We start from the raw sequence: 10,294 nt of genomic DNA, 5'->3' as shown, positions 1-10,294 counted from the left end.
CACACATAAAACTCGCCACGCGCAAAACTCGCCATGCGCAAAACTTGCTGCACACAACTTGCTACACTAACCTGTCACATGCAACTCGACACACAAAAAGTTGCTACACGCATGTCGCCACACAAAAATCATCTCACAAAAGTCGCTACATGCATGTCGCCACACGCAACTCAACACACACAACTTGACACATGAAACTCGCCCTAAAACACACACAAGTCTGGTATTATCCTTCAAAAATAAAAATCTGATTAATAAGCAGACAAACTACAAGAGCAACAAATGTACCATATAGGAATCCGGCAGCTGTCAGTCACATGACCTGTCTATTATGTGTATGTGTGAGCAAATATATACTGCCAGGGGGTGGGCTTACTGTTGGCTGGGGATTTATCAGGCTGACAATTTAGCTTACAAATACTGAGGTAAAAATACTGACCAAATAAGGTGTGAACGAGGTCTAATACAGGAGGAGATGACATACAGATATATACTATTTACAGGGGATATGACACACAGGTATATACTATATACAGGAGGAGATGACACACAGATATATACTATATACAGGAGAGATAACACACAGGTATATACTATATAGAGGAGGAGATGACATACAGGTACATACTACATACAGGAGGAGATGACATACAGGTATATACTATATACAGGAGGAGATGACACACAGGTATATACTATATACAGGAGCAGATTACCTACAGGTATATAGTATATACAGAAGGAGATGACATACAGGTATATGCTATGTATAGGAGGAGATGACATACAGGTATATACTATATACAGGAGGAGATTACATACAGGTATATACTATATATAGGAGGAGATGACATACAGGTATATACTATATACAGGGGAGATGACACACAGCAGGTATATACTATATACAGGGGAGATGACATACAGGTATATACTATATACAGGAGATGACATACAGGTGTATACTATATATAAGGGAGATGACAAACATGTATATACTGAGGTGAAAATGAGAGGTGTGAGGTGAAAATGAAAAGGTGTGAGTGCAAAATGAGAGGAGTGAGGGAAAATAGTGGAGTGATCGGAAAATGACAGATGTGAGGTCGAAATGACAAGTGTTAGGGGGGAATGAGAGGAGTGAGGGGGAAAATAAGAGGAGTGAGGGGGAAAATGAGAGGTGTGAGGGAGAAAATGAGAGATGTGAGGGGGAAAATGAAAGATGTGATGAGGAAAATGAGAGGCGTGATGGGAAAATAAGAGAAGTGAGGTGCTATAACTAACCACAGATATTTACTATGCCCAGGCAACGTCGGGCTCTTCAGCTAGTTGTATATATTTGTTGTTACTTGTGAGAATTGCCTATTATTTTTAACAGCAACAGATATTCTAAATTGAACTCTGCAGTGATGAATAGTATGTCCTCTAGCCTTGAAGAAACAAGTCACTGGCGGAAGGGAGGTTGCTCAGTCAACAGAACAGCACATCTTTTCAAAATCTATGGCACAATGTGTACAAGGATGCAATGGAAATGTTCTTATCTTTTTCCCCTGGAGAGCAGAACGAGGAAGAAATATCCAGTCTTGTAATCTTGTCTTCACATTTAACTCTAACTGCAACACCAATCTAGAATGTTGCCAAAAACATAAGCAAATTTGAAAACTTTCTAAAATTTTGCAGTTAAAAAATTGTAAACAATCCACCTGCATTGACATTACCAAATGATTTATTCATATAGTAAAACCTACAGGAGGCAGCTGGGCAACACAACTGAATTTCACATTTTGGTAATAACTTCAAATCCAATTTCTCATCATGGACTGAGCAATGTTCTGAATATCAAACACATGCTTTATTTTATACTAAAGAAAAACAAGTTATTTATGACAGTCTAGCTTTGGAATAACATGAAACATCTTTATTATGACCCAAATGGTTTGTCTTAATAATTATTGAATTGTCTTTAAGGGAATCTATCAACCAGTTTTTGCAACCTCATCTGAGAACAGCATAATATAGGAAAAGAGACCATGATGAATCCAATGATGTATCACTTCGTTTATTGGGTGCAGCAGTTTTGACACAATCAGAGCTTTAAGATTAAGCAATGTAGCAGAGCTGAGAACTCTGTATCTGCCCACATTAAGCTCTTTACATAAAATGTCCGTAGACAGGTGCCTATCACAGGAAGGAGCGTGTCAGACAACAAGGCAGTGCTGCTGTGTTCCAGCAAAGAAAAGCTACGGATAATAAAACAATCCTTACAGGCCGAGGCGTAGCTAAGGTTATGGTTCAGGGGTAAGAAACTTCTGAGTGGACCCCTAACCTGGTAACCTTGATTACAACTGGGTGACCCACCCTAACAGTGGAGGAGAACCTCAGCAGATGACCACACTTGTTGCTGAAAATAATCTCTACATAAAGACCAACATTGATATTACCACCATATGGTTAGTGGTAAATGCCAGTTCTATAGAACATATAAGAGATCACAGCACAATTACAGATGGTAACTTACAGAGGGCGTTCTTTCTGATGGGGCCAGGACTCAACTGCAGAGATTACAACAAAGACACAATTCACTTCTCATATTTTAAGCACTGTCCCCAATGGAACTATTCCCAACCTGCACAAACTCCATATTCTACTAATACCCCAAGGCTGAGCCGCTGCTGCCATATGTGTCCTTATTATTGCACCAACTGTGTGGTTATCTGTGCCCTCTAAATTCTAAAGCAACCCTCTAGAATATAGTAATGTCATGTGCAAGTGCTCTATAAATTAGTGCCCACATTTTGCCCCCCAGAAAGTAATAATGCCCTCTGTGTGCCCCTTTGACAGTCACATTAACTTATGTTCCCATATAAAAATAAGTGCACATTTTACATTTAATAATGTCCCAAGTCGCCTCCCTGTACAGCTCCCCTGTAGTATCAGTGTATAGCACCACCCACACTGTATACAGACCCCTTAGTAGCCCCCAAACTGATGTCTCCTACACTGTATGATGGCCCCCTCACTGCAATTTCCACACTGTATGATGGCCCCCTAGATAGCCTCCTTATAGTATAATGCACCAGATAGTCCTCCATATATTGTAATGCACTCCCCATATGCCTCCATAAGAGTGTATTACACTGTAGGCCTCTATAGTATAATGCACTCTCCACAGGCAGATTCTGTATAGAATAGTGCACTCCCTATAGGAAGACTCTGTATAGTATAATGCATTCCTCATAAGCAGACTCTATATTGCATAATGCACCCCCTATAGGCAGACTCTGTATAGTATAATGCACTCCCCATGGGGAGACTCTATATTGAATAATGCACCCCCCATAGGCTGACTATTTATAGTATAATATACTCCCCATAGGCAGGCTTTATATTGTATAATGTACCCCCTATAGGCATACTCTATATAGTATAATGCACTCCCCATAGGGAGACTCTATATTGTATAATGCATCCCCCATAGACAGACTTCATATTGTATAATGCACCCCATAAGCAGACTCTATATAGTATAACGTATCCCCCATAGGCAGATTCCACTGTATATTGTATAATTGCACTCCCCATAGGCAGACTCTATATTGTACAGGGGGGCCATTTATTTGGATACACCTGGGTGGGCCATTTATAAAGTTGGAGCCAAAATGGCAGACTTCAAAATGGCCACCATGGTCACCATCCATCTTGAAAAGTTTTCCCCCTCCCATAAACTAATGTGCCACAAACAGGAAGTTGATATCACCAACAATTCCCATTTTATTTAGGTGTATCCATATACATGGCCCACCCAGGTATATCCATATAAATGGCCCACCCTGCATAATGCACCCGCATAGGCAGACTCTATGTAGTATAGTGCAGCCCCTATAGGTAGACTTTATATTGTATAATGCACCCCCATAGACAGACTCTATAAAGCATAAATATAATACTCACCTCACCCTCTTGTTCCCTCACTGCTCCAAGCGTCTGAACATCTCCGAAAATCAGGCACCAAGTAATGCTATCGTCACACATGATGTCAGTGTCTGCATCATGGATGTCAAATACTGAGAGGGAGATGAACGGAGAGGGAGTGTGAAGCTCCCACCCTCATCAATGCAGTCAACTATATCAGCATCGAGCTGATACAGTTGAACTTGCAATGATGAGTGGGGGGCCTGTACTGGCACTGGGCCCCCATACTGCTCAGGGGCTTCATATCATCTGGATGGCAGTGCAGGGAGATCGATTCTCACTGCTCTGCTCAAGACTGTAAGTGCATGGGTGTGTTATGCACGCCAATACAGTTACAGTAGTGCAGCTCCGGGTGGGTCACCACAGGGCATGGTGAAACATAAACTAAGGCACTCAACTTATATGCAGTTTTTGCAATTTATTGTAGTCATCAAATAAGCGTTTCGGCCCAAATACACGGCCTTCTTCAGTAACTACTTGAGAAAGAATGTGTATATACAAATAAACAAACAGTTGGTCATCCAACAATAAGCGGTGTACAGAAAAAAAAGAATAAACAAAAAAATCATAAAAAAACATAAGAAAACAAGGTATATACAAAATAGTAGACAATGGCCTTTGAATAAATCTCAAATCCTTTTAGCAGGGAGAGTGCGTATATTGCTCAGAAAATTTCAGAAAATTCAGTACATAATATAAGCCACATATAAGAGCCTAAAAAGAACTATTGTGTTTAGAATTATAGCTGCAAGTAAGACTGTGTGTGGATAAAGGATTCTGTGAAATTAAAAAAAACCCCTACCAATACCAAACAACCAAAGGAGACAGAAATTAGCAAAACGGTGCTGGTCACGCACAGTGTGTATCCGCCCATACAAACCCAATCAAGAAATAAAATGATGAGAGTATCAAGAAAGTGCACTATATGGTAATATCCAAAAAGTTATGTACTATGCAGAAAATACTCAAAACGCGCATTTCGGATTCATCAACTCATTGAGGAGTTTAGGACCTGCGATGATGTCGCGGCTTGTGATTGGTCGCGTGAGCGGTCACATGAGCGGCACGCGACCAATCACAAGCTGTGACGTCATCAAGGGTCCTAAACTCCTCATTCTTAGGAACGGAGGCTGCCGGTTACAATCGGTAAGGTCCAGGGGCCGCCGGACGGGTGAGTATATCCATATTTTTAATTTTAATTCTTTATTTTTTACATGAATATGGATCCCAGGGCCTGAAGGAGAGTTTCCTCTCCTTCAGACCCTGGGAACCATCCAGAATAGCTTCCGATACTTGTGTCCCATTGACTTGTATTGGTATCGGGTATCGGTATCGGCGATATCCGATATTTTTCGGGTATCGGCCGATACTCTCCGATACCGATACTTTCAAGTATCGGAAGGTATCGCTCAACACTAGTCACCACGTGTTTGAACTCTGTTACGTATGTTGGCAAGACTTTGTGAGCAGCCGTGGCATGCGATTAGGGATCAGCTGACGCCGCACAGTCTGAAGAAGGTGGAGGGAGATGAGTGAGAGGCGAAGATATGCACTGCGCATGCCCATGAATCCCAGCCCCGCAGTGTGAATGAATCAGAAGACACTGCGGGGTGGGATCTCGGGCAGCACGGCCACACAGGCGCAGTCAGCCTGACACCAAATGATGTCAGAAGACAGGCAGCGCCTAACTGCGCATGCCCAAGGAATAACACAACAGTGCAGGCTCCGGGACAGATTCAAACAACGCTGAGGAGGTGGCGCCTGGCGCCAAGGGGGTATGAATGATGGCTGTGCTGCGTCTGATTAGGTGGGAAAGACCCGCCTCCCTGGCGATTTCACGGTATGAGGGGGCACATTTTATAAGTGTTTATTCCAGCGTGAGCAAGGAGCATAACTAAAAGAGCCACCTTGTCAGAATGCAGCATTAGTGCTGCACAAGGTGGCTCTTTTAGTTACAAACGCCTGGGGGGTTGACAGGTTCCCTTTAAATGAGTCTGTGTCTTTCTTTCAATTAAAGGACTTTTTTCTGTGTGTCTGCGTTTTCTTACAATGTGACTATGGGGTTTGTAATGGGGGCGTCTTATTGATGCCTCTCCATTCCTAACCTCAGGGCTTGATGTCACCAGACAATACAAAGGTAACATCAACCCCACCAACTATTACCCCACTTGCCACCGCTACAGGGCAAGTGGGAAGAGCGAGGCTAAGTGACAGAATTGGCGCATCTTAGAGATGCGCCTTTCCTGGGGCGGCTGACAGCTGATGTTTTAAGCCAGGGAGGGCCAGTATCCATGGCCCCTTCCTAGACTATTAATATCAGCTCACAGCAGTCTGCATAGCCTTTGATGGTTATTAATTAAAGGGGGACCCCACATCAATTTTTTAGGTTGTCCCCCATTTTAATAGCCAGTAAAGGCTACATATACAGTTGTGAGCTGATATTATTAGCTTGGGAAGCTCCATGGGTAGTACCCCTTCCCAGGCTATAAATATCTGCCTCCATTCATCTGCTTTCCCTCTGCTGGTTGCGAAAATTGTGCGGGAACCCACGCCATTTTGTTCTGAACAATAATCTTTTATTAATTAAATACATGTACAGTAATTTGCATGCACACTGTACTAATTGTATTTGTCACTGACATATACAGCTTTGGCAAAAATTAAGAGACCACCACATCAAAACCCCGTCATGGGCAGCCCAATCTCCAGACCTGAACCCCATTGAAAACCTATGTAATGTAATCAAGAGGATGATGGATAGTCACAAGCATCAAACAAAAAAGAACTGCTTACATTTTTGTGCCAGAAGCAGTGTGGAGGACTGGTGGAAAGCATGCCAAGATGCATGAAAGCTGTGATTAAAAATCATAGTTATTTCACAAAATATTGATTTTTGAACTCTTCTTGAGTTAAAGCATTAGTATTGTTGTTTCTAAATGATTATGAACTTGCTTTATTTGCATTATTTGGGGTCTGAAAGCATTGTTTTTTTTATTTTAACCATTTTTCTTTGTAAAAAAAAAAAATACAAACTTTATAGCTTGGAAATTCGGAGACGTTGTCAGAAGTTTATAGAATAAAAGAACAGTTTACATTTTACTCAAAAATATACCTATAAAGAGAACAATCTGACAAACTGAACATTTTGCAGTGATCTCTTAATTTTTACCATAGCTGTATATACACTGCTCAAAAAAAATAAAGGGAACACTTAAACAACAGAATATAACTCCAAGTAAATCAAACTTCTGTGTGTGTTTTGACAAATATTTCCTCAGTGTGACGCCGGCCTTAGGTGTAGTCAAGAGCACACATTACTTCAGCACAGAAGAATAGCAGGGTAGTAGTTTTAGCCATGAAAGAACAGCCCGAAACACCGTGTCTGCGAATTGAGATACTGATTTGGCTTTTATCCTAAGTCATATTGCACGACTCGTTAAAGGGTTGATTGTGACTTGTAGGATCGCTACTTCCAGCAGGTGGCGCTATAGAGTTAAGTCCTCTTTTTCTCAGAAGAGGCAATTTGCATATTTAATTTCCCAGAGGAGCATTGCACGGCGAATAAGCCTCCTTACCTTGACAAGCCAGATGGTATGTCACTCTCCATAAGGAGAAATGTTACCCCTTAGACCCTAGGACCATCCATTCATCTATGTCAAGTTGGATGCTTAGAAGGCCTGACTGAGAGGGGAAAAAAACAAAGTTGCAAAAAAAAAAAATTATGTTGGGCTTGCGCTGTATATTAATAATATAGGTGCATTTAGTGTGCTTTTGAAAAAATAGTGTGATTGTTGAAAATTCCTTTAATGATATTAAGAGACGAAAAGATTGCCTAAATTGTTTTTGTAACAATTAAAAATTAAGTGATTCAATTTATGTATTTGGTATATGTTTACTGAAGGGCTCATGTACATAAAATAGTATCACATATATCCTGTATACACTAGTAATGAAGTCATGTTTAGAACTACATACATTCACACTGACAAAGTTTTTTTTTAAATCATGGCAATAAAAAAAATACCATTTGGTACCATATTCAAGATTACTATCTGCATTCCTCAAATACAAAACCAACTTTCAGTGTCTCAATAACCTTAATATTTATGGTATAGGAGCCCATGACTAAATGTTAAAAAAAACAGTCATACACATATAATATACTGTTTCTTCTAATACAGCAAATCTTCAAGTAGAGTGAAAGAAATTTTGGTATTAAGAAAGTCAAACCAGCGCAGCTGTGATGTGTGATAAGATTTTATCCTGCTTTGTCCAAGTTAAAATATTGCACAAGTGATCTGAACTCAGCATCAAATTGCTCAATTCATTATGCTTGATTAAAATCCTAATGCTAATAAAAAATATTTCTGGATGGAAATAGCATATCAATTGGCAACTATATTCTCGGTAGCTTTTCAAGGTCACAAAACTCTTCAAATGTCATAATCTACTGAAGAAAATATAAACCATCAGTACAATACATATATGCTCATACTGTATATATATATATATATATATATATATATATATATATATATATATATATATATATATATAAAGAGAAAATGGAACAGCACAATGCTCATCGGTGGGTGCCTGGCCTCCTGGATAGAATGGTCCACTCATCTACCCAACATGTATACAAAGTAGAAAAAAGAAGGCAGCACTCCAAGTCCTTTTCATGGTGAAAAAAGTGTGTAGTTTAATCAACCCACATCTCTGTGCGACGTTTCGGCTCACACTGAGCAGTGGGTGTTGCTAACAATTGTGCTTTTATAGGTATAATCTACAATCATTTACATATTATAGTAGCCATTAATAAATACATACTTTCTCATAACATATACAAAACATCCTTAGTGCAATCCCTATACATTAAAGTGCTATGTGCCAAGGTGCCAATAAGATCATATATCCTCACACTTATTTCTCTCATTTTATAACTTGTTCTTATAATCCCTTTCTTAATAAACATATACCACGTGTTGCTTATATTTATCATAACTTATATCTCTTACCCTGCCGCATGCAGGTCGAACCACATGGAGGACTCTGTGTCTGCCATTATCGGCGTTCTATCACCTCTATTGCGCATGTCTGGGAATCATTCTACCCTGTCATAAACTGTCTGCCAATCAGGAATGGATACCCCTTCCTTTTCTTTGCGCTTGCGCACTATCATTCCATCGGTGTCTCAGCGCCATCTTAGATGTGGCAAAATACCTCCTTGTACACCCAGCTTATATGTACGCCTGTATAACTCATTTGCATGGCGATAAGCATTACGGCGCCATCTTAGATGTGGCTAATGCCTCCTTATGCGCCCAGCTTACATATATGCCTGTGCAGTTTATTTGTACAGCGGTAATCCTACGATATGTCAATATCTCCCATCAGCCATATAATGTATACTTTTCTTAATTATAGACACTCTGCGGCTTAGTAGCTTTAGTCTTCACTCTGACATAACGGACGACACCTTCTTCAGGCTATCTCCATTAGTCAATGTATCTCCAAGTTGAAGTATAGCCTTTCCAGGCCACAGCATCACCATTGGAGAATCCATATAAGTGAATATATTTATTGCCAAGTGTCTATTTGCATACCAAGCTCTCATATACGGCTACTTTTTCTATGCACTTGTTTTATTAAAGAATAAACCATTGTTATTGACCGACAGTTATGAGATATTATTAAATTTCAGAAAAAATTAACAAAAAATAAAAAAAAAAAGGAGAAAAAAAGAAAAAACGAAAAATAAATGTATTCCGTCCTCCATGTGGTTATTCCATCCGCCGGCAGGTCAAAGATTACATGTGAATTGCTAGCCGTGAAGATTATTTTTTTTTGTGATATCTTCACGGCTAGCAATTCACATGTAATCTTTGACCTGCCGGCGGATGGAATAACCACATGAAGGACGGAATACATTTATTTTTATTTTTTTATTTTTTTCTCCTTTTTTTAAAAAACATTTTTTTGGTAATTTTTTCTGAAATTTAATAATATGTCATAACTGTCGGTCAATAACAATGGTTTATTCTTTAATAAAACAAGTGCATAGAAAAAGTAGCCGTATATGAGAGCTTGGTATGCAAATAGACACTTGGCAATAAATATATTCACTTATATGGATTCTCCAATGGTGATGCTGTGGCCTGTGTCACGCTCGCGCCCAGACTGGTTGGCGCGGGCGTGCGGGGGTGTGGCCCCACTGGACACAGACCAAACTTCCCTGGAAGGGGCGTAACTAAGTAGCTTCCTAGGTGTTCGCTGGAGCCTCTGATGGTGAGGTCAGACTTGTGCAATAGGAAGCTACCAGGTA

The sequence above is a fragment of the Ranitomeya variabilis genome, chromosome 3 (genome assembly GCF_051348905.1).
Source record: "Ranitomeya variabilis isolate aRanVar5 chromosome 3, aRanVar5.hap1, whole genome shotgun sequence".
Classification (NCBI taxonomy): Eukaryota; Metazoa; Chordata; class Amphibia; order Anura; family Dendrobatidae; genus Ranitomeya; species Ranitomeya variabilis.
Note: the sequence above shows the minus strand (reverse complement) of the source record.